Below are 12,121 nucleotides of genomic sequence, written 5' to 3' on the forward strand. Positions count from 1 at the left end.
AATATTGAACAGATTAAACATTTAGGACTGGTTTGTATCCAATAGATTTGCATCATCTTAGGAAAGACTGCGCTAAAGAAAAGGGTTCAGAAAGACTGCATGAATTACCAAGCAAGCCATGGCTACCTCAGGTTTAATTAAGAGACCGTCAACCTGGTCTGTTAAGACTACTAAAACTACCTTAATTGCCATGGCTGCTGCCATGTTTATAACCAGTCTCCTGTTCTTAACATTTTCTCCTTTTTTTGTTGCTGTATAAGAAAAAACACATCAGAAATCACTGCAGACAAGGTGCACTAGTAGTTATACATAGACAACAAACACAAGCAGCTGAACGGTGGGAGTGCATGGATCAAACCTCTAGGTGCACCATATGACACTACAACTCTGAGGTATAGATGAACTGATTGTTTTCTTCAGAGACCATCTTAATCTGAAATACTACCTTTCCAATAAAAGTAACAGGCAGGTATAGCGAGTCAGTGCCAAACTCCTACTCAGTCTAAAATTCAAAGTCAAAGCGAAAAATAAGTCAAAGTTAAATCAATGCTAGACTTGAGAATAACTTCAGCAACACAGGTCCTGTATTTTGATGCTGGTATCTGGTGACCCCAGCACCCAGCAAATCATTTAAAGTACATCAGGAAATCACAAGGCAAGTATTTCTTTACCGCAACTGACTCTGAGAATTAAACAATTCTGCTTGAATATTGTAGCTTCATCTCAATTACATTTTTAAAAGTGCATATAATTAATCAAGACCTGAATCACAGAATGAAAAAGCAACAGTTCCATCTGTTCAAACAAGGCATTTTTGTACATAAAGAGAAGATGATCTCTCATTCAGGAACCAATCGAAAGGCGGAGGGGGAAAGTCTCTGTTACCTTTAATACCACGGTTTCAAACACTCCCTGTCCAGCAGCCAAAGGAACTCCTGCACACCCCAGCCAAGCATCGGAACAAACCTGTTTGGTGGCCCAGCCCTCCTATCACCTTGTATCTCCTGAACAGCCACCTCCAGCAGCCACATTTTCTGCTTTAGCTGGGGACATTCTCCCTGCTCCCATTCTCCCAAACAGTATTGTTCCCACACAGCATGATTTGAAGAGGAGAGTTTCTAGATCATGGGAGGAGGGGCTGGCCCCTTGGGGAGAATATCAGGCTGTTGTCAGAGGGTGTAGGGAGGCAACTGGGAAAGCCGAGGCCTCCTTAGAACTAAACCTGGCGAGACGGGTCAAGGACAACAAGAAGAGCTTTTTCCAATACGTAGCAGATAAAACTAACAGCGGAGGCAATGTAGGCCCACTGAGGAACGAGGTGGGGGCCCTGGTGACAGAAGACACAGAGAAGACAGAGCTACTGAACGCCTTCTTTGTCTCTGTCTGCTCTGCCGGGGGCTGTCCTGAGGAGCCCGTACCGCTGAGGCCCAGAGGAGGGCAGGACAGTGGAGGAGTTTGCCTGGGTTGATAAGGACTGGGTTAGGGAGCAGTTAGGCAATCTGGACATCCATAAATCCATGGGTCTGGATGGGATGCACCAGCGGGTACTGAGGGAGCTGGCTGAGGTCACTGCTGGACCGCTCTCCATCATCTTTGCCAAGTCTTGGGAAACGGGAGAGGTGCCTGAGGACTGGAGGACAGCAAATGGCACTGCAGGCTTCAGAAAGGGCAGGAAGGAGGACCCGGGTAACTATAAACTGGTCAGCCTCACCTCCATCCCTGGGAAACTGATGGAATGACTTCTCCTTGGTGCCATCTCAAGGCATATCAGGGATAAGAGGGTCAGTAGGGGCAGTCAGCATGGCTTCACCAAGGGGAAGTTGTGCTTGACCAACCTCACTGATTTTTATGAGGACATAACAAGATGGATGGATGATGGCAGAGTGGTGGATGTGGTCTACCTTGACCTGAGTAAGGCATTTGACACAGACTCCACAGCACCCTCACAGCTGAACTGAGGGAGTGCGGTCTGGATGAGCGGGTAGTGAGGTGGACTGGGAACTGGTTAAAGGGAAGAAGCCAGAGAGTCGTGGTCAATGGGCAGAGTCCAGCTGAGGCCTGTACCCAGTGCAGTGCCTCAGGGGCAGTGCTGGGGCCAGTGTTATTCAATATATTCATCAATTATTTGGACGAGGGAACAGAGTGACTGTCAGCAAGTTTCCTGGTGACACCAAGCTGTGTCAACATAACACGTAACACAGTACAACATAACACAGTACAACATAACACATTCTACTGAAGCTTCCCAAAATCTGAACCATCTTCCCTCCTCCTACAGTTGGCGTTGCTTACACTACACCTACAGAAACAAAAGGGACACTTCATGGTCTGAACGCATGAGCTTTAACTGACGGCAGGTGGTTCTCACAGGCAGAACAATGCTAAAATCAAGCAACTGTGGACCTCATCTCCCTCCTCCATAAACACTATTTTTCCACATGTGTCCCAGTATATGATCTTTCATAAGTATAAACAGAGTAATTCCATTTTCATCTAAATCATTCATAAGAAAAACCAGCATAACGAATGATTTAGGCATTTTTTTCCTATCTTGGTGATATTAAAATAGGCTAAGATGCATGTTTTCAGTGACAATACTTGAATCCTCAGATTAAAGATTAATAATGCAGCACAGACACTGATGAATGCATGATTCATGAGAGACAAACGGCAAGTTCTATTTAAAGCTTGTATGGCCATGAATAGAACACTAAGATGTATACGCTGGAAGGCAAAAAGCAAAAGGTGTGATTTGCTAGAGAAAAAACCTGCCTGCGTATGGATGTGAAATCATGTTTTGCACAAGAAAATGTCTGCGCAGCTCATATATTAACAAAACCGCTGCTCAAAAATATACAGCTGTCAAGCTCCCAAGAGATGGAAGGAATAAATAAAAGCAAAGGAAGAACTTCAAGACTTTTAAATTATCTGCAGTATTTTTGTTTAAGTTTATAATAAGCAGGAAGCTTTCCCAGAATCCAGAGGCACGTGGCATCTGCATTAGGAGCTTCCACACCTAACATTTTCCTTCTGCACTTCTTGCAGAGCTACAGAAACGTAGCCTAGGAGTTCTCTTGCTGAAACTCACACTGAGATCCTAATAAAAACCAAAAATCTATAAAACTAGTGTTTAACCAAATAAAGTACTGGAGTACTATCCATTCTACCTTCATGACCACATGAATATACAATTTCTCCAGCACAGGGTGTCTAGAGCAGATGACGTGAAATGTAACAGCATTCAGGCATCACAAGTTCCACTAACCAAATCACCACCCTACACAATATGGTTTCCACACCATTTGCTTTAGCGTCATCGCTGGCAGTTTGTTTTCACCCCTTCAATAGATGTGGAATGCTCAATAATATCTAAAATTTCTAGCCAACTAAACTATGTTTCTGAGCCACCTTTTTACAACAGAGTAGTGAACCAACCTGTGAAACTGTTTACAAAAAGGCTTTCTGGGAAAAGAGTTTATTAACTGCTTCAGTCCTGTGACTACTAAGAGTCAAGGAATCCTCACCAGATTCAAACTTGAATGAAATCATCTTCACAATATACCAAACACATTTGTAAGTCATCAGATGAGCAATTTTAATTGCTGCTTCTTCTGAATACAAATTTTACATGGGACTTGAAATGTTTTACATTAACAATTTTTTTTAACTAAAGATCCTTCCTTCATCAGAAATGTTATCTTTCAACCTGCCACTTCAGACTAACAAAGAACTTCCTCTTCCTCAGCTGTTGTTTTGCTTTTGTAAATGATCTTATTCTAATCACAGTTACTCAACTATCCTGAAGTCAGTTCCCTTCTCTTCACACCACCTCACTGATTCACACTTGGTGAAGAGCTCACAACTACAAACTACCACCCAGAAGAAAGTTTCAGGAGCCTCTGTGAAAAGCACCATTCAAACACAAGGGCTCAAAAATTGTTAAAATGGTTAAACAGGTTCAATTTAGTGACAAGATACATTTATAGGCAAAGAAAATCCATCAAGGATTGTTAATTGCAACAGCGTAGGCACAGTACAACTTGCAGAACTCGCTGAGCCAGAGGGCTCCTCAAGAGCAACCTCTGCGTGTGTTCTCACACTCGTACGGGCCGCCATTGGCTGCAAGCAGAGATACAACACCGGATACAACACCAGATACAACACCGGGCTTGACAGATCTCTGCCGCTGCCAGCTGGCTGACACTGGAAGCTGTGCTGCCATCCAGAGACCCGGACAGGCTGGAGAGTTGGACAGGGAAAAGTGTAATGAGATACAACAAGGGCAAGTGTAGAGTCTTGAATCTGGGCAGGAACAACCCCAGGTTCAGTGTAAGTTGGGGAATGACCTATTAGAGAGCAGTGTAGGGGAAAGGGAGCTGGGGGTCCTGGGGACAGCAGGATGACCATGAGCCAGCACTGGGCCCTTGTGGCCAGGAAGGCCAATGGTACCTGGGGTGGGTTAGAAGGGGGTGGTCAGTAGGTCAGAGAGGTTCTCCTGCCCCTCTGCTCTGCCCTGGGGAGACCACACCTGGAATATTGTGTCCAGTTGTGGCCCCTCAGTTCCAGCAGGACAGGGAACTGCTGGAGAGAGTCCAGCGCAGCCACCAAGATGCTGGAGGGAGTGGAGCATCTCCCGTGTGAGGAAAGGCTGAGGGAGCTGGGGCTCTGGAGCTGGACAAGAGGAGACTGAGGGGGGACTCATTCCTGGGGATCAATATGGAAAGGGGGAGTGTCAGGAGGATGGAGCCAGGCTCTTCTGGTGACAACCAGTGACAGGACAAGGGGTAACAGGTTCAGACTGGAACACAAAAGGTTCCATTTAGATTTGAGAAGAAACTTGTTCCCGGTGAGGGTGGCAGAGCCTGGCCCAGGCTGCCCAGGGGGGTTGTGGAGTCTCCTTCTGTGCAGACATTCCAGCCCGCCTGGACACCTTCCTGTGTAACCTCACCTGGGTGTTCCTGCTCCATGGGGGATTGCACTGGATGAGCTTTCCAGGGCCCTTCAACCCCTGACACCCTGGGATTCTGTGGCTGCCTTGCTGTGAGAATGACAGCGCTGGATTGGACCAGAGTGTTATTTATCTTCAGTGTCCCCAGTGTTTTTTCTACTTCTGAGACTCCCAAACATAGTTTTAAAGTAGACCAATAAAATACATGACAAGTTATCTATCTTCCAATATATGTTGAAACAAACTGAGCTACTCTGTTCAAATTCTGTTTGACCACCTTCAGTATACACACAATAGTACTGCTGATAAAACCACCCCAAAATAGAAAGTCTTGCAACATAATTGCCCTATTTAGTAGAGGCAGAAATGGTTAATGTTCCTCTCTATCCCCAACTACACCAATATGAGCACAGCATGCCACAGCAGCTGCTCTCCTAGCTACCTCTGTTCTTTTACTATCATTTACATAGACCCACTACATCGACATTGTTACACAAGTTACTCTAAAGAAAAGGCAAATGAAGGTACTCAAGCGTAAGTCTACACCTTGACATACCAGAAAAACTCACAGTGAACTATACCGTATTGAAAGTGATTTTTAACTCACCCTTATATTTTCCACAACTTGCACATCAATGATAGGATTACTGTAACAGTGACCACATCCTACTTCAGAAATAAAATGACAAGTTCATATATGCAGTAAACAGTTTCACCTTGGAACTCTATCTAAGGCTCCTACCGCAAAGAATGGCTGACTTCTTCAGTGGTTTCCACTTAAAGTACAATAACTTTTCTATCAGTGGTTTCTATAGAACACATTCTTACAAAGGAAAGAGGACAATATAGAACACATTCAACATTTTTTCCCCAACAAGAGATAATGTAATGGAACAAGTAAACTTGGACCGTTTCCTTCAGGACACAACAACACTAGAGATACATTTAAGCAAGAGAAGTCTGACAGTTACTCCTCCTCAGGCTACTGTAGGAGAAAGTGAAATAACTCCTGCCCAGACTGAGCAGCAGCGACCGAACCTGGATCAAGGTTCAGACAAGTCACTTCCTCGCTGCTGCTCTTTCCTTCTGTGTCAGCGGAATACAGAGCACAAACTCAACAAACAACTGCAATGCTGCTATTCTAGGTTAGAACTGTTCCGGAGGCAGCCGGAGTTCACTCAGAAGTAAACTAAGTCTAATTCATACAGGAAAATATTTTTGCTCCCCCCCTTTTTTTTCTCCCCACAGATGATGATTCATTTCTTCTGATTGATTCCTCTACTGGAAACATTTCCTCAGCTTGTCAGAATAGTGAAGTGCTGGATTACACAATGCAATGTCCTGGGAAGCTGACATACACTCAAACATTTCATTATAATGGACTTGGACTTAACAAGGTTCGTTTGTGTTGTGCAAAATAAATCAAAACTAGACAGCTCATTTTCTCCTAGGGTATAGGAAGGAATAGGAGAAATCAAGAGTATAGAAAATGGCATCTTGTGGTTCCACATTTTTAAACCCTGATCTGCAGATTTGATTAGCTAATTCTGAGACTATCTCACCAGTAAAAGAAAAGTGTGATCAACTGCCAGATGAACTGAACCACCGAGAAAAACACACAGAGCGGATATTTTAAAACTGACTTCTGAAAGGTATTTAAAAGAGACCAGACATTTGAAAGCCTTTTAACTGTCTTCACCCACGAAGCTTTCGACCTTTATTTCGGGCTTTTTTAGTGTGTTTTGTTGTTGTTTGGGTTTGGTTAAAAAAGGTTAAGCTGATCTGGTAGACCAGTAAAAGTTCACTGGTTGGCAAGCTGATTTAATGTTGATTCAGACAAGAACGGAGAGCTATTCTTACCTTGCTGTGCAATTGATAGCAGAAATGTTTCCACTTACAGATTATGAATATTTATGTACACTGAAAAGTAGAAATGGTACTAGTGACTCTTTAGTAAGACATGTTTACAGTTAACATTTAAGACACCACAATGTTCCTGCTCACCAAATTACCCACAACTTTAAATTTTCCATTCTTGCTATTCCTATCACTACATCGATTTTGGCCTTGGCTAGTTTTAAACTGACTTTCCTTGATATTATTAGAACCCTGAAAATAAGCAAGCACTATAAAGCAAAGACGTTGACTATAATCAGGTGGTTCTGCCATAGCCATCTCTGCCGCCACAGCTGCATTACCTCCATTCTACATCAGGAACATGCAATCAGAGATGCTCTGAAATTGAGAAATCAAAACTAACTGAATTCGGTAAGAAACACAAACCTAAAATAACTCTTTCGTAGCTAGAGGAGTTTCATTAGCACAGAGCAGAAATACTTAAAACATAATAAAAGACTCAAAATAATATTCCAAGAATTTTGTAATAAAATTTGGTTAAGCAGGTAACTGATAAATGGAGAAAGGCTTGGAATAAGCTACTGCAAATGCATCATATTGTTGATGCTTTTATCTCCTGAAACTGGTGACATCGATGCTTTAACCTCACACCGCAAATCCTTACACAGCTACAGACAGGGAGAAAGTCACAAGAATCATCTGAAACTAGATGAAGCCTTTCTCTAAAGCCACACTAAATGCATCCATCAGTTAACATGTAAGTTTCTACTACCTGTAGTCATCCGATGGAAAGTGACTTAGTATGTGAGCCTCTACTTTTATCTGTCGCATAACAGCTGATGAAAGAAAACTGAAGCTGTTAATAAGAAAAACATAAATTAGACTTAAAATTAACCAGAACATTATGGGAGGAGTTAATCGAGGCTACAACATTTTCTAGAGCACACTGCTGGAGTACTCGCTTAACAAAACCAGTTCAACAGCAGTGCCTGAAAGAAAGGAAGAGACGTCAAGATATGCATTAAGTATGCAAAATAGTCTCCAGCATTCTTTACGGATGTGAAAAGAATATAATGAATCCTTCACTGCTTAGAGGGGAACATTTTTGTCTTGCTAGAGGATAGATTTCTAAAGAATGATATTTACATTTTCCTACAACCTGTAATTTTCTCATTTATCATTTGTCAGGGCCCAAAGATCTTTTACTGCACATAGGATGTTTGCATATGTTTAATGATCCTTTTACCAAACAAAAGTCACAGTCTGAATGAAGAAATTAGTTCATATCACCAAAGTTGCTAATTTCATGCCATAATATCACACTGAGAACAGCTACAGAACCTACAAGGTCTGTATCATAGCCAAGTTCCACTGGTTGCAGATCTGTTCTCCAGCAGACGGCACTGAAAAGATAACACATGCAAATATGACACGCAAGGAAATTCAATAACATTTTTTAAAGATTGCTTTGATTCTGTAGTTAGACTACCAGACAAGTGTGACTAAAGACAGGTAATTTGATAAAGATTCGGAGGCGCTAATTGGAACTCACTTATCTACACTCTTACAGCTGCCTCCACTTTTATCAGCATGCTAGGATTGGCAGCAGTCAGCAAAGAATCCAAGTGGATCACAGAGACCAACGTGTCACGGTGTTTCTAGATGCACAGCAAGATCCCAAGACTTGCCCAATGAATTAGACGGCAGAGGACACATTGCAGTGTTGTCTTGAGATGCAATTATGCCTTTTCACCTTTCACCATGCACAATGAAGTGGCTTTTTGTAAGGTAATTTGTTCTGCATGTATCACCTAAGAGCAGAATCACGGAATTTTTCTCTAAGCCTTTGAAGTGTTCTACACGCTCCCTCTGACAAAGAAAGGATGACATAAAGGAGCTGGGTTCTCTAAAAAGTCCTTCAGATGCAACACGGGGCAGGGAGTGAGCGGGACAAAAATCATTTAACAACCTCGATGACAACCAAAGGGTAAATTATTTTAAACAGAATAACACACAAACCCGATGTGCATGGAATTTACCCAGAAATAAGGGTGATGGAAGGCAATTGCACTTGCAACAGCAGGAGCTAGTAACTTCAGGATGATCATTAGGCATTTATCAGCAACGGCTACTTCCTTTAACCTGATTAGTAGGATATGTATATATAGTGTATTTTTATTAAAAAACAAGCTGATAATTCTAAACATTACAGTCAGTGGCATAGCTGTATCTTTGTTCTTTCCCTCCCCAACAGCACAAGCTCCATGTTGGCTGCAAGAGCACACAGATGGTGAAAATCGGTGATGAATTTGAGTCAGTGTGTACTAAAGTTAGGGGAAGAAGGAAAAAAAAAACACCAAACCAAAACACACACACAAGAAACATCACAGAGAAGTGCTCTGGAACCACGGCATTACTGAGCAGTGACAGCCACTCAGAACTTGCCCCATCAAACTCGTCTGAACTCTTACTGATGAAGCTGACTATCTCAACAGTGCAGAAACAATCTTACTAGATTTTGCCCCATTTTGGTCTCCTAAATAGACCTGGTATAGCTTTATTTTTTATAATGCAAACCACAAGGAAATCACTTAATTCAAATACATCAGGATCACAAGAAAGTAATTTGAATGGTTTTTCCAGAACACCCTAAGCTGAGGTCTGAGCCAAAGAAAGTAAACAGGCCATTAGGTAATCCATCTAGGTCTGCAAAACTACAGCGAAGAATCCCAGGTCCACTTGGATTCTGCCCGGTAGTTTCTCAAATCCCAGCAGCACAGAAGAACACCGTTCCTGACACAGCACAAAGAAACAGTCCGCACCTCACGGAGCTCTCCATTTGCTTCACACTTACATACAAGGCCAGCTTTCTCCAATACTTAAGGTATTTCCTCAGGCCCATAGGATAATTTGGGTAACAGAAACACCTTGAAGCAAGAACAAAGCCCTGAGTTTTCAAAGTATATGCATTTTTAAGTTTTACTATTTTAACAACCAATATGCAGTTTTTCCACAATACAGTAATATTATTTTCTGGATCAAGTTCAGTAATGTAAACTGGATGTTACGACATTCATCAGAAGTGATTTTAGGATTAAAGATACTTATTCCCCAGATTGCCTAAAAAGGGAAGAAAATAGATACTATACACAACCCATTTAAACACTCCTAGGAAAAAGTAAAGATGGCCATTCATCCCCCTTACAGCAGTCCTGTACAAAGACACTGTGGCTGCAGATACAGGACTTATTAGAAGAGAACAAACTTGTTTTTCCTTGCAATTATTGGACAAGACACATATAGACATTTAATACTACCTTGTTCACTCCCCATAAACTTCAATTCAGATGATCTTGTCATTACATTTAGAAAGAGAAGATCCATACATATAGTTATTAATTTGACATAAGATAATGACACCCCAGTTGAACCACTGTTAACAGTACTCACTGCCCCAGGGATCAACAACTCAGCCTGTCACAATGACTGCCGCCCATCTAAGGTCTTCAAACAAGGCAGGCAATTCAATTGCCTTCTTTTTAGAAACTTGAAATAAGGCACTGCCCATTTCTAAATGGGACATGTTTCTCTGGAGCAATGAGACTTCATCCAATATTTGTGTTATTTCTGGTGTGGCATTGATATTTACAGTTGTTACTCCATCACCATGAAGTTATTACCTTCACTAATACTCCCTAAAACAGATTAAAAATAAAGCTGTCCTATTTACACTAATATTTTGGGTGTTTTCCTAAACATCTCTCATATTTAATTTCCCTATTCCCCAAAAGCAAGCAAAGCAATTCAGGTAAAATTGAGAAAGATGGTAAGAGGGTTAGTTTAGTTTTTGAAAAGCACACTTAAACTTTCAGGTTTCACATGTTATCAAATGCAAGGATCAACCAAATTCAAGAGTATTGACTCTGAGGACTCTTATAACATGTTTAATCAAAACAACATCCTTACATACATTGTTTTTACTTCCACATAATGAGAAACTTGAGAAACACTGAACATTAGCAGGGACAAGCTACAGAAAAATACTTTTATGTAAACTCATTAAAATTATATTTGGAGAGGAGAGAGGGAAGGAGAGAGAGCTGTTACACATATAGCTAGCACTAAAACAGTTACTCCAGTTGCATCCTTTGGAGAACCCTTAATCACACCATACTCCAGTGCAACAGTTCTCAAAGCACGGCCCACCACGCTTTACATCTCACACGCACTGAGCATAAAAGCTATTGCACTGCAGATTTATTTTGGAATGCAGCAGACATGTAACCCGTTCCGGGCTTTTCACAACTACTGTCTGATGGCACTGACTGTTAAAGACAGTACTTACTGCCATGGTAAAAGTGAAGAAAAAACATCATATTTCAACCAGCAATTTCTGTTTTTAATCTAATGAGCTTAACGTTAGTCACAGAAAAGCAAGAGCAGATGTTCACGTGTTTGCAGGTTGGAGAAAGCAAGAGAGATGACACAGGCACTCTACCTCTGCACAGCTTTGCACCCACACATAACGCTTTACAGGAAACAAATAAATAAGCTAATTAGAGACCTACCCAGCCCTCCACAGCTCCAGCCCGCAGCGCTGCCGAGCGGCCCGGCACAGCCCCGGCCCAGCGCACGGCACCGCAGCGCGGCCGCTGCCTCACGCGTGACCTTGGGCACTCCCCGCCCCGCAGCGCGGTCCCACCTGCAGCTCCCGCTCCACAGCCGGCGTTCACCTCGGTATCGCCACAGGCCGCTCCGCGCCAGCGGGGCTGCGGCGGGGGCGGGAGCAGGGGCTTCCTCACAGCTGAGGAGAATCTCCCCGACACTGATTCATGCTCCCGCCCGCGGGGGGATGCCCCCGCACACCTTCCCCATTTTCCTACTGCACGGGTTAAACCGGAGGAGAAGCCGGCAGCTCCGGCTCCCCCCCGCAAGCACACGGAGCAGCCGGGGGAGCCGAGCCCGCCGAGCCTCCCGCCCCCACAGCCGGAGCCCGCCCGGCGGCCCCACGCCGGCTGCTCACGGAGGCGGCGATACTTACAGCACCCGCCCGGCGGAAACCCACAGGTGGCCCGGAGCCGCCGGCGATCCGCGGCTGAGGCGCCCCCGCCCGGGCAGCGAGCGGCGGGGACAGCCAGCCGAGGCGGGCTCCGCTCGTGCCCCCCGCGCGAGCCGCGGCCCTCCCGCTCCGCTCGCGCCGGCCAATGCGGCAGCAGCGGCTGCAGTTGAACCATCTGTTGCGAGCGAGGCGCCTCCTCCCGGCGCTGCCGCGGCTGCCCGGGGCTCCCGCCCGAGCGCCCGCCGAGGAGGTGGGGA

General features: G+C 43.9%; 1 protein-coding gene across 6 annotated transcripts in view; it reads right to left on the reverse strand.

The window, feature by feature from the left end:
- SULF2 (sulfatase 2) overlaps positions 1 to 11,986 on the reverse strand; it is a 96,857-nt gene extending 84,871 nt beyond the window's left edge. For 2 of the 6 annotated variants that reach the window (XM_065031731.1, XM_065031728.1), the window contains exon 1: positions 11,847 to 11,986. The gene's annotated coding sequence lies outside the window, so the exon portion shown is untranslated. Of the gene's footprint in view, positions 1 to 885; positions 1,090 to 11,373; positions 11,824 to 11,846 lie in introns of those variants that run through there. The other 4 variants (XM_065031733.1, XM_065031729.1, XM_065031732.1 and 1 more) reach the window with 4 other exon arrangements.
- Positions 11,987 to 12,121: the final 135 nt, after the last annotated feature.

Source organism: Columba livia, chromosome 16, assembly GCF_036013475.1.
Source record: "Columba livia isolate bColLiv1 breed racing homer chromosome 16, bColLiv1.pat.W.v2, whole genome shotgun sequence".
NCBI lineage: Eukaryota > Metazoa > Chordata > Aves > Columbiformes > Columbidae > Columba > Columba livia.